This window comes from Salvelinus namaycush, chromosome 39 (genome assembly GCF_016432855.1).
Source record: "Salvelinus namaycush isolate Seneca chromosome 39, SaNama_1.0, whole genome shotgun sequence".
Classification (NCBI taxonomy): Eukaryota; Metazoa; Chordata; class Actinopteri; order Salmoniformes; family Salmonidae; genus Salvelinus; species Salvelinus namaycush.
In genome coordinates, this window is record NC_052345.1 from 19824259 (window position 1) to 19841641 (window position 17383).

Below are 17383 nucleotides of genomic sequence, written 5' to 3' on the forward strand. Positions count from 1 at the left end.
CAATGGTGGACGTCTTGAAGCATGTGGGGACAGTAGACAGGGATAGGGAGAGATTGGGGTTTATATATATATTGGGTACAGGAACAATGGTGGACAACTTGAAGCATGTGGGGACAGTAGACTGGGATAGGGAGAGATTGAATATGTCCGTAATATGTCTCATAGCAACGGGTCTGAATACTTATGTAAATTAAGGTATTTCTGTTTTTTATTTGTAATACATTTCCGATAATTTCTATAACCTGCTTTCGCTTGTCATTACGGGGTATTGTGTGTAGATTGATGAGGAACATTTTCAATTTAATCAATTTTAGAATAAGGCTAAGGTAACAAAATGTGTAAAAAGCCAAGGGGTCTGAATACTTTCCGAATGCGCTGTAAACTAAAGTATTTTTTTTTTAATTATTAAGTACATTTAAAATGAACTTTGTCTAAAAATAAGATATTTCCTCAACTGCGTTTCCCACTCCAGTCAGCAGACGGCGATGTGCGTCTTTCAGGCGATGCTGCCAGCGTGACGTATAATCTAGTGGACGGTTCTTCATAATCTGCTCGTCAACCACCTCGGTAGCTTGCTAGCCAACATAGCCGAATGATTCAAGCTATTTATACGATTTCGGTCTATATTAGCTACCGTGATTTAGACACACGTCTGTCGTATCTACTTGTTAACCTATTTAATTTAATATTACGTTATTTTGTATTAGTCAGTTATATTAGCTGGCTGGTTAAATTAGCACTAGCCTAGTCGCTAATGATAGCTAGCTAGCTAACATCCCCGAACATGAGCTCCCTAAACTTCTTCCCTCCAGTAAAAGAAGAGGAAGTCTGCTGGACGGAGAAAGAAGCTCTGGGGCTGAACATTGTTGTGAAAGAGGAGAAGGAAGAGGAGGATGTCACAGTTAAACAAGAAGTAGAGGATGCGGCTGTTACAGTGAAAGAAGAGGAAGAGGAGGATGCCGTTTTTGGAGTGAAGAAGGAAGGAGAGATTACTGTCACATTGGAGGAAGGAGATCTGATTAACACCAGTAAGTACCACCTTAAAATTGTTTTTAACTTTGGATATTCGGAGTTGGCTCGTCAATACCTCTTCAACGGAGGGCCCTAGGATGATGACTGATATGTTTAGAATCAGACGACGTAGAGAGCAAGATACCTCTTGTTTAACATATATGTTTGAGAAGGGTCTATCTGCTGACCGCAGACTGGGGTGCACGGCATGTAGTGATTTTCATGTAGTGATGATTTACTACACACCGTTCCCCCCCAATAGTGCCATGTGAGAGTTGGGTTGGCTATACCAAAGATTATGGATATAGTGACAAGATGTCTCTCCGCCCTAACAAGGGGAGTTGTTGTCCACAAAGCGGAACTGTGGGTTGTCTAGCTCCCGCCTACTCTTTCTTTGGATTGGTGGAAACATCTTATTTTTGTAATCTATTGTTTATATTCATTGAGGTTTGCTGACGTCAACCGCCTGTATTCAATGGAGAGAGATGCTAAGCTACTAGCATGATTTTGCACCGCCTGTATTCAATGGAGAGAGATGCTAATCTACTAGCATGAATATGTAACGCCTGTATTCAATGGAGAGAGATGCTAAGCTACTAGCATGAATATGCACCGCCTGTATTCAATGGAGAGAGATGCTAATCTACTAGCATGAATGTGCACCGCCTGTATTCAATGGAGAGAGATGCTAAGCTACTAGCATGAATATACACCGCCTGTATTCAATGGAGATGCTAAGCTACTAGCATGAATATGCATAGCGATCTGGAGACAACTATAGTGTTTTTATCAAAGTTGTCGGTATGTCACGTGTCCACATAACTTAATCATTCCGAAACTTCTGTTGGATCAAGTAAACCTCACGTAGCAAATAAGCCATTCATTTTGTTGTTGACCAAATTCGACACTTTCCACATTGGGTTGATCATTGTTTCCACTTGGATACAACCTACTGTAACCTACTGGCATGACCTAGAGAGATACAACCTACTGTAGCCTACTGGCATGACCTAAAGAGATAAAACCTACTGTCGGGTACTGGCATGACCTAAAGAGATAAAACCTACTGTAGCGTACTGGCATGACCTAGAGAGATACAACCTACTGTAACCTACTGGCATGACCTAAAGAGATACAACCTACTGTAGCGTACTGGCATGACCTAGAGAGATACAACCTACTGTAACCTACTGGCATGACCTAGAGAGTTACAACCTACTGTAACCTACTGACATGTCCTACAGAGATACAACCACTGGTATGCAAGCGTTTCTAAACTTTTTCTCACTTTTATGGGGTATTGTGATGTCATTATGAGGTATTGTCTGAAGATTGATAATAAAAATAAAAAAATGTAATCCATTTTAGAGTAAGGCTGTAACGTAACAAAATGTGTAAAAAGGGAAGGGGTCTGAATGCATGTATGTTGTATGTTCTAGGGGTGTCCCAGGCAACAAAGAAATATTGTATTTTCTTTCTACCAATTGTTTAGTTGAAATGTTATGACGTGTATTTTTCCATATAGACACACCCCATGTGTTTAATCAAATCAACTGTATGTGTTGAATCAAATCAACTGTATGTGTTGAATCAAATCAACTGTATGTGTTTAATCAAATCAACTGTTTGTGCGGAACTTGAACTGAACTGATGCTTCAAGCGTTTGATTAAATAATTAACACAAATTACTTGAGGAAGCCAGAGATCAATATAACCAGAAGAAAATAACCAACCGACCTGCTGCTGGCCTTCGTAAATTCTGACGTTATGCTCATGAAGTTTCAGGTAAAATCGGCAAACTTTTTCCATTTCCATTTAGAGTGCCAATTTATGTGACCATTTCTACCGATCTGCGTGCCAGTTATGAACGAGTTACAACACCTGTTTGGCCCCGCTACTTCCTGGGTCGGTGAAGTGCGGTATTAAATTTAAGGAATAAATCCGACTCTCACGCTCATCACCTGTGGAAGGCGGGGCTTCCAGCGAGGTGTGGATATAGTAGTATGTTGTACCTAGTTTCCCTCCTTCAGGGAACAGTAGTTATAGTCATAACATGTAGATTTAATAGTATGTTGTACCTCATTTCCCTCCTTCATGGAACAGTAGTTATAGTCATAACGTGTGGATTTAACCTCTAATGAGTCACCAACCCGGATCCGGGATCCTCCTCATCAAAAAAGCTGACTAGCATAGCCTAGCCTAACGCGACAGGGATATCATATAATATAATTTTCATGAAATCACAAGTCCAATAAAGCAAATGAAAGATAAACATCTTGTGAATCCAGCCATCATTTCCGATTTTTAAAATGTTTTACAGCGAAAACACAATATGTATTTCTATTAGCTAACCACAATAGCAAAAGACTCAACCACATATTTTCACCATTTTTCTACCGCATAGGTAGCTTTCACAAAACCGACCAAATAGAGATATAATTAGTCATTAACCAAGAAACAACTTCATCAGATGACAGTCTTATAACATGTTATACAATAAATGTATGTTTTGTTTGAAAATCTGCATATTTGAGGTATAAATCATAGTTTTACATTGCAGCTACAATCAAAAATATCACCAAAGCAGCCAGAATAATTACAGAGAGCAACGTGAAATACATAAATACTCATCATAAAACATTTATGAAAAATACATGGTGTCCAGCAAACGAAAGATAAACATCTTGTGAATCCAGCCAATATTTCCGATTTTTTTTAAGTGTTTTACAGCGAAAACACAATATAGCATTATATTAGCTTACCACAATAGCCAAACACACAAATGCATTTATTAGCAGCAAAAGGTAGCGATCGCAAAAAACAGCAAAATATATAAAATTAATCACTAACCTTGACCAACTTCATCAGATGACAGTCTTATAACATCAGGTTATACAATACACTTATGTTTTGTTCGAAAATGTGCATATTTAGAGCTGCAAACCGTGGTTATACATTGTGAATATGTAGCATCGATTCACCAAATTGTCCGGAGATATTTAGGACACTCACCTAATCTGACCAAAGAACTCATCATAAACTTTACTAAAAAATACATGTTGGATAGCAAATGAAAGATACACTAGTTCTTAATGCAACCGCCGTGTTAGATTTTAAAAAATAACTTTACCATAACCAACAGCTTACGTTATAGCGAGACAGCACCCGCAAAAAGTGCAGATAATAGGACTAAACATTTTCCACAGAAATACGAAATAACATCATAAATTGTTCTTACTTTTGCTGAGCTTCCATCAGAATCTTGTACAAGGAGTCCTAGGTCCAGAATAAATCGTTGTTTGGTTTTAGAATGTCCTTCTCTCCTGTCGAATTAGCAACCTTAGCTAGCCATGTGGCGCGAACATGTCCATCTCCTCTCGACGCATAGAACGGAAAACTCCAAAAGACCCATTAAACGTTAAATAAACTGATGAAACTCGGTTGAAAAAACCTACTTTATGATGTTTTTCTAATATGTATCAAATAAAAACAAATCCGGAGATATTAGCCGTGTATACCGAACGCTTATCAGAAGACAATAGGAAGGTCCTTCCCGCGCCTAGGTAGAGAAAGGAAATTGTGGACACGTCATTACAAGAGCTCTTGTTCGACCTCAGATCAAGCTAGACACCCCATTCCACCTTCCACTCCCTGTTGACATCTAGTGGAAGGCGTATGCAGTGCATGCAAATCCATAAATATAAAGCAATTCAATAGGCAGGCCCTGGAACAGAGCATCGTTTTCAGATTTTTCACTTCCTGTCTGGAAGTTTGCTGCCAAATGAGTTCTGTTTCACTCACAGATATAATTCAAACAATAATATGCATATTGTACGATCTAGAATAGAGTACGAGGCAGTTTAATTTGGGCACGATTTTTTCCAAAGTGGAAACAGCACCCCCATATTGACAAAAGGTTAATAGTATGTTGTACCTAGTTTCCCTCCTTCAGGGAACAGTAGTTATAGTCATAACGTTAAGCTTGTCATATGATGAACTCCAACTTAAATACTGGATCTTGCTGTCGGACAGTTTTTTGTATTCAGATCTCTGAAATGCTCTCTAACTACGTAACATTTAGTGTCTCCTTATGTTACGCTGGGAAAACAGTTTTCATGGGCACAGAAATTGCTAAATCCAATGGTTCTGACCGAGAGTCACCTTAAGTTGATTCACAACACCCAAATTGATACGGTCATTAACGCGGTTCTTCAGTAATTACACATAATACTTAATACTGTAGCTCTTTAGTTATTCACATGTTCAACTATCATCAGCTGATCCAGGAAATTATTTTCTGCATGCCAGTCAAATGACAAACATCACTAGATGCAACAACAACCAAAGTGCTTCTTCGGTCATTACACCGGTAAAGACAGTTATGCCGTGTTCCACGTTGGATCCAACATCCCTAACAAATTTATGTTTATATTGTGTTATTGTCTGGTTGTTTTACAGTAGGGTCTCGTTAGTCTGTTTGGACACAGAGATACTTAGCTCATAATGTGTAGAGAACTGTTCCTTGATTGATAGGCTATTTATTGTACAACACACAGAGCTATTTTTCTTTATTCAGGACATTTAGAATGACAACACATTACAGAGTAGCATAGTGGGATTATTCACAAAATTATCTGGTGATCAGGTTATGAAATGCCATGACAAAGACATTTTAGTTTCCATGTTTCACCTGAAATATTAAATGATTTATAGTCCTAGGTCTATGTTGTTGTTAGGTGAAGTTATGGGTCCTACAGTAGGTCTATGTTATTGTTAGGTGAAGTTATGGGTCCTACAGTAGGTCTATGTTGTTAGGTGAAGTTATCGGTCCTACAGTAGATCTATGTTGTTGTTAGGTGAAGTTATGGGTCCTACAGTAGGTCTATGTTGTTGTTAGGTGAAGTTATGGGTCCTACAGTATGGGTCCTACAGTAGGTCTATGTTAGGTGAAGTTATCGGTCCTACAGTAGGTCTATGTTGTTGTTAGGTGAAGTTATGGGTCCTACAGTAGGTCTATGTTGTTGTTACGTGAAGTTATGGGTCCTACAGTAGATCTATGTTGTTGTTAGGTGAAGTTATGGGTCCTACAGTAGATCTATGTTGTTGTTAGGTGAAGTTATGGGTTCTACAGTAGGTCTATGTTAGGTGAAGTTATGGGTCCTACAGTAGGTCTATGTTGTTGTTAGGTGAAGTTATGGGTCCTACAGTAGGTCTATGGCAGGTATTCCCAAACTGGAGTATGCCGACAGGGGTACACCAAGTAATAATGTGATTCACATTTTTAAAAATGTACAAATAATACATTTTCTTCACATTTTCAAACAGTCAATTTATATTTTCCAACGGGGCTATACATTTGGGTGAGGTTTTTTTCTCACCTGAGTAGCCTTGTTTCATTGCCAAAAAAAACATCTAGTGTTCAGCGAAATCGCAACACAATGTCAAATACAGGTAGCTTAGTCAAATAATTAACTTCCAATCACATTAACCGTTACTCTCTCGTGGGAATTCCACTAATATATGTAGCCAAACGTAGCTGCTGCTCATGTTGGTATCTGTACTGATGGCGCAGGGAGACATAGTAGAGTGCGTGCAAGCAGTTGCTCCCGACGCCACTTGGGTACACTGCAGCATCTACCGACAGGCTCTTGCTGCCAAGGGATTGCCTGACAGTTTGGAAAACGTTTTGGACACTACAGTGAAAATGGTTAACTTTGTTAAAGCAAGGCCCCTGAACTCTCGTGTATTTTCTGCACTATGCAATGATATGGGCAGCAACCATGTAACGCTTTTACAACATACAGGTGTGCGATGGTTATCAAGGGGCAAAGTATTGACACCTTTTTTTTTTAAATTGAGAGACGAGCTTAACATTTTCTTTACTGACCATAATTTTCACTTGTCTGACCGCTTGCATGATGACGAGTTTCTCACACGACTGGCCTATCTGGGTGATGTTTTTTCTCGCCTGAAGGATCTGAATCTAGGATTACAGGGACTCTCCGCAACTATATTCAATGTGCGGGACAAAATTGAGGCTATGATTAAGAAGTAGGAGCTCTTCTCTGTCTGCATTACCAAGGACAACACACAGGTCTTTCCATCATTGTATGATTTCTTGTGTGCAAATGAACTCAAGCTTACTGACTATGTCAAATGTGATAAAGCGAAGCACCTTAGTTGGGTGCGCAATTACGCAGGACCTTTCCCGAAACGGATGACACAAACAACTGGATTCGTTATCCCTTTCATGCTCTGCCTCCAGTCCACTTACCGATATCTTAACAAGAGAACCTCATCGAAATTGCAACAAGCGGTTTTGTGAAAATGTTATTTAATCAGAAGGATTGGGCTGCGCTGAGAGTATCCTGCCTTGGCAACTCGCACTGTTAAGACACTGATGCCCTTTGCAACTACGTACCTATGTGAGAGTGGATTCTCGGCCCTCACTAGCATGAAACTAAATACAGGCACAGACTGTGTGTGGAAAATGATTTAAGACTGAGACTCTCCAATACAACCCAACATTGCAGAGTTATGTGCATCCTTTCAAGCACACCCTTCTCATTAACCTGTGGTGAGTTATTCACCATTTTCAAAGAACAAAGAAGGTTTTATTTGTAAGATGGTTAAATAAAGAGCAAAATGATTGATTTATATTATTATTTGTGCCCTGGTCTTCTGTCAATTTCCACCAGCCGGGTTGTGACAAACTTATGTTTAATGAATGTATTGTATAGTGTGTGTGTGGCAGGCTAACAATAATGGCAAAAAAACAACACTTGAGAGTGCGCTGACCCTGGTGCTAGAGGGGGTTTCCTCATTAGCATGGAGGAGTTTCTACAACCAAATTTCCCTCGTGCCGCAATTTTAACAAACACAGAAATGGGTCTATATTGGAGACCAAAAGTCATCTGGCACACTGCTTAGAGTTTCAACAACTTTAACTTATTTCTAGTCTACAATCATCCATGTTACTACTAATGTGAAAACAAGACACAATATGATTATTGTTGCTCAATTGACTGTCTTAAGACAATTGTCAAATAATTCAACAGATGTCAATTGTTGTACAACTTCATGGGTACCCCCTGGGCATCACCTTTTACCTCAAATAAACAGTGGATTTCTGCTGTTGTGGGCCTTTAACCGTCTGTCTGACGTTGTCATTCACACAGGAGAGAGACCGGACTATTGTGGATCCTCTGGGGAGTCTCAACAACATCATGATGCTGACGAGGCAGAGAAGAGTCTCTCCAGATCAGAACTCCTCAAGAAACACCAGCAGAAACCCACAGGGAAGAAATCTATCTGCTGCTCTGACTGCGGGAAACATTGCAAATCTTCATCAAAACTTAAAATACACCAGCGAGTACACACAGGAGAGAAACCTTATAGTTGTGATCAGTGTGGCAAGAGTTTTACTAAGTCAAACAACCTGGTATCACACCAGAGAACACACACAGGCGAGCAGCCATATAGCTGTAAGCAATGTGGGAGGAGTTTTTCTCAGTCAAACAGCCTGGATAGACACCAGAGAACACACACAGGAGAGAAGCCTTATAGCTGTAATCAGTGTGGGAAGAGTTTTACTCAGTCAAGCAACCTGGTATCACACCAGAGAACACACACAGGAGAGCAGTCATATAGCTGAGAGCAATGTGACAGGAGATACTCTCATTCAAGTGGTCTGATTAAACATCAGAAAATACATGCAGGAGATCCACAGAGTGTGGGAATGATCTCCAACACCAGACCTATATACATCAAATCACATTTTATTTGTCACATACACTTGTTTAGCATATGTTATTGTGGGTGTAGCAAAATGCTTGTGTTTCTAGCTCCAACAGTCCAGTAATATCTAACAAGTAATATCTAATAATACACACAATCTAAAGGAATGGAATTAAGAATATATAAATATTTGGACGAGTGATGTCAGAGCGGCATAGACTAAGATACAGTAGAATAGGATAGAATACAGTATATACATATGAGATGAGTAATACATGGACTAAGATACAGTAGAATAGGATAGAATACAGTATATACATATGAGATGAGTAATGCCAGATATGTAAACATTATTAAAGTGACTAGTGTTCCATTCCTTAAAGTGGCCAATGATTTCAAGTCTGTGTATGTAGGCAGCAGCCTCTCTGTGTTATTGGTGGCTATTTAACAATCTGATGGCCTTGAGATTGAAAAACAGATTCTGTCTCTTGGTCTCAGCTTTGATGCACCTGTCCTGACCTCGACTTCTGGATGAAATTAACTTTTATACAGCCAAAAGGGGTGAGAAATTACACCAATATCAGGGGACAATTTGCACTAATGTAAATTAACATAGATGATGGAACATATTCCATTTTGCTGACGTGATGAAACGCTAAGGGGACATAAATATTTATCATCTGAACCATGTGTGACCTCTCACCTCTCTGGCTGTAGAAGTGTTCTTCCTAACCAGTCTCTCAACAGCTCTCTGACTGAGCTCCACCCTCACTGGGTCTTCAGAGGAGAGGAAGGCTGAGGGATGGAAGGATGAATGGATCAGTCAGTCAATAAAGTGTAGAGCTGCTGTCTGACAAAATCACAATTTTAGTAGTTCATTAAAGTAAATAAGGCTTTCTGACTGCTGAATACAAACGATTAATCACTTAGATCATGTATTTTCAGGTAGAGATACATCCTTGGGACGTCCCTAGCCCATTGAAGTTGACATTTAAAATGGTAACGGTAGGGGTTAGGGTTAGGGTTTAGGGTAGGGATGTCCCAAGGATCCCGGATAGCATTGACCATCGTGCATTCTTCTGTCTCTTACATAGCAGGTGTAAAATAAACAGACAAGACAAGTAGACACGCAGTGCATTATGGTCATTGTAGTTTAAAAAATAGCATCTAATTATGCCAATCTGTATGTGGGGTTGTTAGAGAAGAACGTGATTGTCAGCCCTAACAATCCATTCTTGTACCTCATCAGGCTTTGAAAAAGGCTTCATTGATGACGTGTTCCTTCTATTCCAGGGCACAGCAGAGGAACTTCATCGATTCCACTCCTTCATCAATACAAGCAGTGAACATCTGAAATTCACCCTCACCTTTGATGCACATGAAACAAGTTATCTGGACATTTTGATTTAGAGGGAGAAGAGTGGCTTTAGCACAGACCTATACAGGAAGCCGACGGACAGGAATTCCCTGTTACACGGAGACAGCTTCCACCCCACACCCCTAAAAAAGAGCCTCCCCATCAGCCAATAAAGTTGCATACACAGGATTTGTAGTACACATAGTGACTATGACAAACAAGCCGACTGGATGAGCGTTTCAGACAGCAGGGTTACCCAGAGGAATGGCTGGATGAGAGTTTCGGACAGCGGGGTTACCCAGAGGAATGGCTGGATGAGCGTTTCAGACAGCAGGGTTACCCAGAGGAATGGCTGGATGAGAGTTTCGGACAGCGGGGTTACCCAGAGGAATGGCTGGATGAGCGTTTCAGACAGCAGGGTTACCCAGAGGAATGGCTGGATGAGAGTTTCGGACAGCGGGGTTACCCAGAGGAATGGCTGGATGAGTGTTTCAGACAGCGGGGTTACCCAGAGGAATGGCTGCTTGACGCAAGGAATCGTTATATAAATACAGCGATGGAAAAAGTACCCAATTGTCATACTTGAGTAAAGAAAACATTAAAAATTTAAATTTACAAAATTAAATTTATAACAGAAACAGAAATGTTTGTACTTATAGGTAACCAAATCGTGGCTACAACTAAGTTACTAAGTCTTTAACCACACTGTGTTGTTACACTGGTGAGTAAAAACTCATGCTTCCTACACTTTAACTTGTTGTCTGAAAATAAAATCTACATTTTACTCAACTGCGTCCAGTCAGCAGATGGACTAGATGCCGCTTAGGCCGCCCATTGTGACTCAGTCAAGAATTCAGCAGAGCAAGTTTGTATCAAGGTCTGGTTATTTAATGGGTGCATAGTTCAATAGTAATATCCTCTAAAACGCTCTGGTGACAAACTTTGCTGCCCTGTTTCCAATTGTCCACATGGCTGGGAGAACCTATTCAAGTAAGTAACTAAATAGACTTTTTTTTTTTTTTTTAAACAATGTATTATTAGCTAACTAGCTACAGTGTAGGCTAACTCAAATGAGCTGCTAAATGAGCTAGCTAGTTGGCTAGCTAGCTATGTAGCCAACTTCACATTCTGTATAGATAGCTAGCTAAGTGAATTAAATATCACCAGCTACCCAACTTCATGTTAGCTAGCTATCTTGATGTATTTATCACTGTAAAAAAAAACTCCAAATGAATTTGTAGGTAGCTAGCTAACAGCCATGGAGGAGGGTGAAAGGATAGCAGCCCCAACTGTCAGTGAGAGAGGAGGCTATTCTGGATAGGGCAGGTACTTTTACAGGTACATACAGCATGCGTTATTGTGAGACAGCGCTCACGTATTCTCCGCCGTGTTGCAGTCAACATATTACACAGAAATACGAAATAACATCATAAATGTTGTCTTACTTTTGCTGTTCCATCAGAATGTTGTGCAAGGAGTCCTAGGTCCAGAATAAATCGTTGTTTGGTTTTAGAATGTCCATTTCTTCTGTCGAATTAGCAACTTTGGCTAGCCGTGTGGCGCGAACATGCCCATCATCTCTTAGCGCATGGAACGAAAAATTCCAAAATTCCCAATAAACTCGAATAAACTGGTCAAAATCCTACTTTATGATGTTTTTCTCATATGTATCAAATAAAATCAGAGCCGGAGCAATTCGCCGTGTATACCGAACGCTTTTCAGAAGACAATGTGGAGCTCCCTCGCGCACCGCGGAAAACTGACAAAAGGGCAGACCTGCCACTCCAAAAGCTCTTATTCGGCCTCAGATCAAGCTAGACACCCCATTCAACCTTCCACTGCCTGTTGACATCTAGTGGAAGGCGTATGAAGTGCATACAGATCGATAAATAAAAGCCAGTTGAATAGGCAGGCCCTGACACAGAGCCTCGTTTTCAGATTTTTCACTTCCTATAAGGAAGTTTGCTGCCAAATGAGTTCTGTTTTACTCACAGATATAATTCAAACAGTTTTAGAAACTTCGGAGTGTTTTCTATCCAATAGTAATAATAATATGCATATTGTATGATCTAGAACAGAGTACGAGGCCGTTTAATTTGGGCACGATTTTTTCCAAAGTGAAAACAGCGCCCCCCTATTCACAAGAAGTTAAAACCTAAAGAGACCACATTCCAGAGCATGAGTTAATGTTTCTGTTCTATATGGTACCAGGGAGAGATGACCCCAGGGCCAGACCCTGGTCTCTACACAAAGAGTACTGTTTTTACAGCAGATACTGTCTGCTGAGAATTATAATTATCTTTCATACAAATCTTAACCTTGTGACCCGTTCTATACATCTGTTGTTCGTCATGTAGGTTGAAAGGGGTGCATCTTGGCTATAAAAGACATTTGTACTTTTGTCTCGTGGCTCTCAACGAATCATCTGGGGGTGATTTGTCGACCAGCCATCATTATCATAGAGCACTCAATTGATTCACTTTATATGGGTGTGTTGTATTGACCTGCTCCCTTATTAATAAGTGAATAAAGATTTAGTTTAAGATTAACTGTGACTTGTGTGATAAGTTTGTCTGCTCATTTGATATAAAGAAATTAACCACCACATTTGGCGATGGGGATGTTATCCTTCACTTGGTGACCGCTCCTGACGACCTGGGTAAATGGTGCACAAGGGATCCCTCTAACTTGGGATCTCAGGGAGACACTTGGGGAATGGAGCAGATGGACCCACCTTTGATCTGAGAGGCAGCGAGCCGAGTGGATACCACATCTCGAACGTAGTTTTAAAAAAGAGGTGAGCGAAACACGCAAAGTGTAGTTTTTATAAAAGTCTCGTAGGCTCTGAGTGTGTATTCCTGTGTGAGGGGGACACCTTGGAGGTGTAGACAGGGCCGTGTCAGTGGAGGATGATCTGAGAGTCAGTCGACTCAAAGACATCTATCATTGGTCGGTTGCGGGCAACCTAGAGCCATCCTGACACTGAAATAAAAAATACAACCCTAGCGGAGCCCCAAGTCCCATAGGGACGTCCTCGAGGGCGTGGATGTTCTCGCCATCAAAGGCCAGCGGGATTTCACTCTCATATCCATTCCCTGGACTTGATTCATTTCTGAGAAGATCTGAAAAGATGATTTGCACACATTTGTATGCTAATAGATTTCAGTTTGTATTAACTGCTATGTAGGTTAAATGTACACGTCAAATGCAGCTGTCCTACAACATATCTGTACCTTCTTCTTGATCCCAATTGCATTGTGTCCATGTTCTGTCCTATAAGAATTTCAAAGGAAGAGAAAATGTGTCAAGCATTTAAATATATATATTAAATAAATATTGAAAGATAAATGGCATATACATACATTTGAATGCAAAATAGAAGAACATATTGGAGAAAGCACTAGCCAATACAGTACTGCCATACAGTAACAGTACTGCCATACAGGCCTAATATCACATTTCAAGCAACAACAAAAAAATGGGAGTGTCACGTCCTGACCATAGTTCTTATGTGTTTTGCTTGTTTAGTGTTGGTCAGGACGTGAGCTGGGTGGGAATTCTATGTTGTGTGTCTAGTTTGTCTGTTTCTATGTTCAGCCTAATATGGTTCTCAATCAGAGGCAGCTGTCAATCGTTGTCCCTGATTGAGAATCATATATAGGTGGCTTGTTTTGTGTTGGGTTTTTGTGGGTGGTTGTTTCCTGTGTCAGTGTTTGTGCCACACGGGACTGTGACGGTTAGTTCGTTTTTGTTATTTTGTATAGTGTCTTGTCTTTGTTTATATTAAATCATGGAAACTTACCACGCTGCACATTGGTCCTCTGATCCGTCTCGCCTCTCCTCGTCCGATGAGGAGGACGACTGTTAGGAATTTTGTTAATAAATAGTTAAAACAAATTCTAGCTTTAGATAAAACTATAACTAATTGAACTCTGCATGCCTGGGGAAAAGAGATTTGTGTTGTGGGTCATAAAATAAGCAGAAAGGGTCGTTAAACTATGGTTGAACTGACCCAACTTAGCCCTGAGGTGTTTAGATAACTTTTTAGGTTTTCCATTATCTTGAGTTGTCTGCTAAAGTGGTAATCAATTATAGTGAGCCTTAAGGATAAATGATTATATGGTGTTTCATGTGAGTGCCCTGTGAGGTTAGAATGAACTTTTGAACCTGTTTTCTATTTGTCAGGACAATGAGACTTAATTCTGTAATCTATGATGTCATATCTTGTATATAAACCTGTGTTTATGATCAAATGGGAGCTTGCTCCGAGAATAAACACTACTATTATTTAATTTTGATAAGACTGTATCCTGTCTATTTTATGTTAATAAGTATCTTACAAATTCTTATAAATAGACAGATTGAATTTAATTAATGAGTATATTGTAGGAATTATTTAATTCCACTAACAACGACTTAGACTGCCGTTACAGGGAGAGTATTGTACATGTAACATTTCCAAAATGGGATAGTATTGTACATGTAACGTTTCCAAAATGGGATAGTATTGTCCATGTAACGTTTCCAAAATGGGATAGTATTGTCCATGTAACGTTTCCAAAATGGGATAGTATTGTCCATGTAACGTTTCCAAAATGGGATAGTATTGTACATGTAAAGTTTCCAAAATGGGATAGTATTGTACATGTAAAGTTTCCAAAATGGGATAGTATTGTCCATGTAACGTTTCCAAAATGAGATAGTATTGTACATGTAACGTTCCAAAATGGGATAGTATTATACATGTTACGTTTCCAAAATGGGAAAGTATTGTACATGTAACGTTTACAAAATGGGAAAGTATTGTACATGTAACGTTTCCAAAATGGGATAGTATTGTACATGTAACGTTATGCCCCCTTGTGAGTTATTAGTATTGCATGCTGTAGCAGGCTATATAAAGAGGAAGACCTCCATTGACGATTCAGTTCGTTGTAACATCTCATCCGGACAGGTCACCGTCCTTAGTTAGTTAACGTTAGCTAGTTCATTATCACAAAAGTAAAAACTGCTCTAGATTGGAAACTTACGTTAATGAGTGTAAAGCCATATTGGCTTTATGGAAACGATATACAATAAATGGGAAAGAATATAGTTCAGGGAAATAATCCAAACCTAGTTGTGCCTAGTTAGGACAACGTTATCTAGCCAGATAACGGTACTGTACTGTAGCTCATACTACGCCGACGGTCATACCCAGCTTTCTAATATTTACGGTAATTAACTATAGTAACGTTAAGGAAAATATTCGGAGAAAACCATCATTGTCTTCGTTATTCATTCATTATTATTATTATCATTATTATTATTCATCATACTGCAATACAGTATGAGGTGAGACGGTGAACTGATGTTGAACTGGGCAGTCAGTCATTCATTCTGTACTATGAGTCTATCAAATCAAAGTGAATTTTACCTTACAGTATGCTGACTTACAAGCCCCTAACCAACAATGCAGTTTTAAAAAGGTACAAATAAGAATAAGAAATAAAAGGAACAAGTCATTAAAGAGCAGAAGTTAAATATCAATATCTAGACTATATACAGGGGGTACTGGTACAGAGTCAATGTGGAGACTATATACAGGGGGTACCGGTACAGAGTCAATGTGGAGGCTATATACAGGGGGTACCGGTACAGAGTCAATGTGGAGACTATATACAGGGGGTACCGGTACAGAGTCAATGTGCGGGTGCACCGGTTAGTCGAGGTAATTGAGGTAATATGTACATGTAGGTAGAGTTATTAAAGTGACTATGCATAGATGATAACAGAGAGTGGGGCGGAGCCTTCCTCTGACACCGCCTGGTATAGAGGTCTTGGATGGCAGGACGCTTGGCCCCAGTGATGTACTGGGCTGTACACACTACCCTCTGTAGTGCCTTGCGGTCGGAGCCAGAGCAGTTGCCATACCAGGCAGGGATGCAACCAGTCAGGATGCTCTCGATGGTGCAGCTGTAGAACCTTTTGAGGATCTGAGGACCCATGCTAAATCTTTTCAGTCTCCTGAGGGGGAATAGGTTTTGTCGTGCCCTCTTCACGACTGTCTTGGTGTCCTTAGACCATGATAGTTTGTTAGTGATGTGGACACCAAGGAACTTGAAGCTCTCAACCTGCTCCACTACAGCCCCTTTGATGAGAATGGGGCATGTTCGGTCTTTCTTTTCCTGTAGTCCACAATCATCTCCTTTGTCTTGATCACTTTGAGGGAGAGGTTGTTATCCTGGCACCACACGGCCAGGTCTCTGACCTCCTCCATATAGGCTGTCTAGTCGTTGTTGGTGATCAGGCTGTTGTGGCATCGGCAAACTTAATGATGGTGTTGGAGTCGTGCCTGGCCATGCAGTCATGAGTGAACAGGGAGGGGTGTGAGTACAGGAGGGGACTGAACACGCACCCCTGAGGGGCCCCTGTGTTGAGGATCAGCGGGGCGGATGTGTTGTTACCTACCCTTAAAAAACATGAGCTGGCGCACACCCCGAAAAATAGTTTGTGTGGAGGTGCTGACTAACTGCGAATAAACTATAAACTATCAAAATAAATAAAGTCGCACAATCCATGTATAAACTCCCAGCAATTTAATGTGTTTTTACCAACGTTACGGCATCACTGTGCCTTCCTCAGGGTGATGTCATGAATACTTGAACCAGGTTATGTAGACAAACAGTGCAATTAGTGCAACCAATCATCATGGAATATTGTACATCATATTAAATATATTACTCTATTGTTATCATATAGAAACATCATGGAATATTGTACATCATATTAGCATCAACATACATTATTGTTTCATTCAATTTCACATAATAAGGATATTTAATATTTTCAGGTTCAGAAGTCAGAACTCATCACCTGCTATGTAAAAGAGACAGAAGAAGGCACAATGGTCAATGCTATCCGGGTTCCTTGGGACATCCCTACCCTAAACCCTAACCTTAACCCCTACCTTAACCATTTTAAATGTCAACTTCAATGGGCTAGCGACGTCCCAAGGATGAATCTCTACCTGAAAATAGATGATCTAAGTGGTTGATAGTTGGTATTCAGCAGTCATAAAGCCTAATTTACTTTAATGAACGACTAAAATTGTGATTTTGTCAGACAGCAGCTCTACACTTTATTGACTGACTGATCCATTCATCCTTCCATCCCTCCTCAGCTTTCCTCTCCTCTGAAGACCCAGTGAGGGTGGAGCTCAGTCAGAGAGCTGTTGAGAGACTGGTTAGGAAGAACACTTCTACAGCCAGAGAGGTGAGAGGTCACACATGGTTTAGA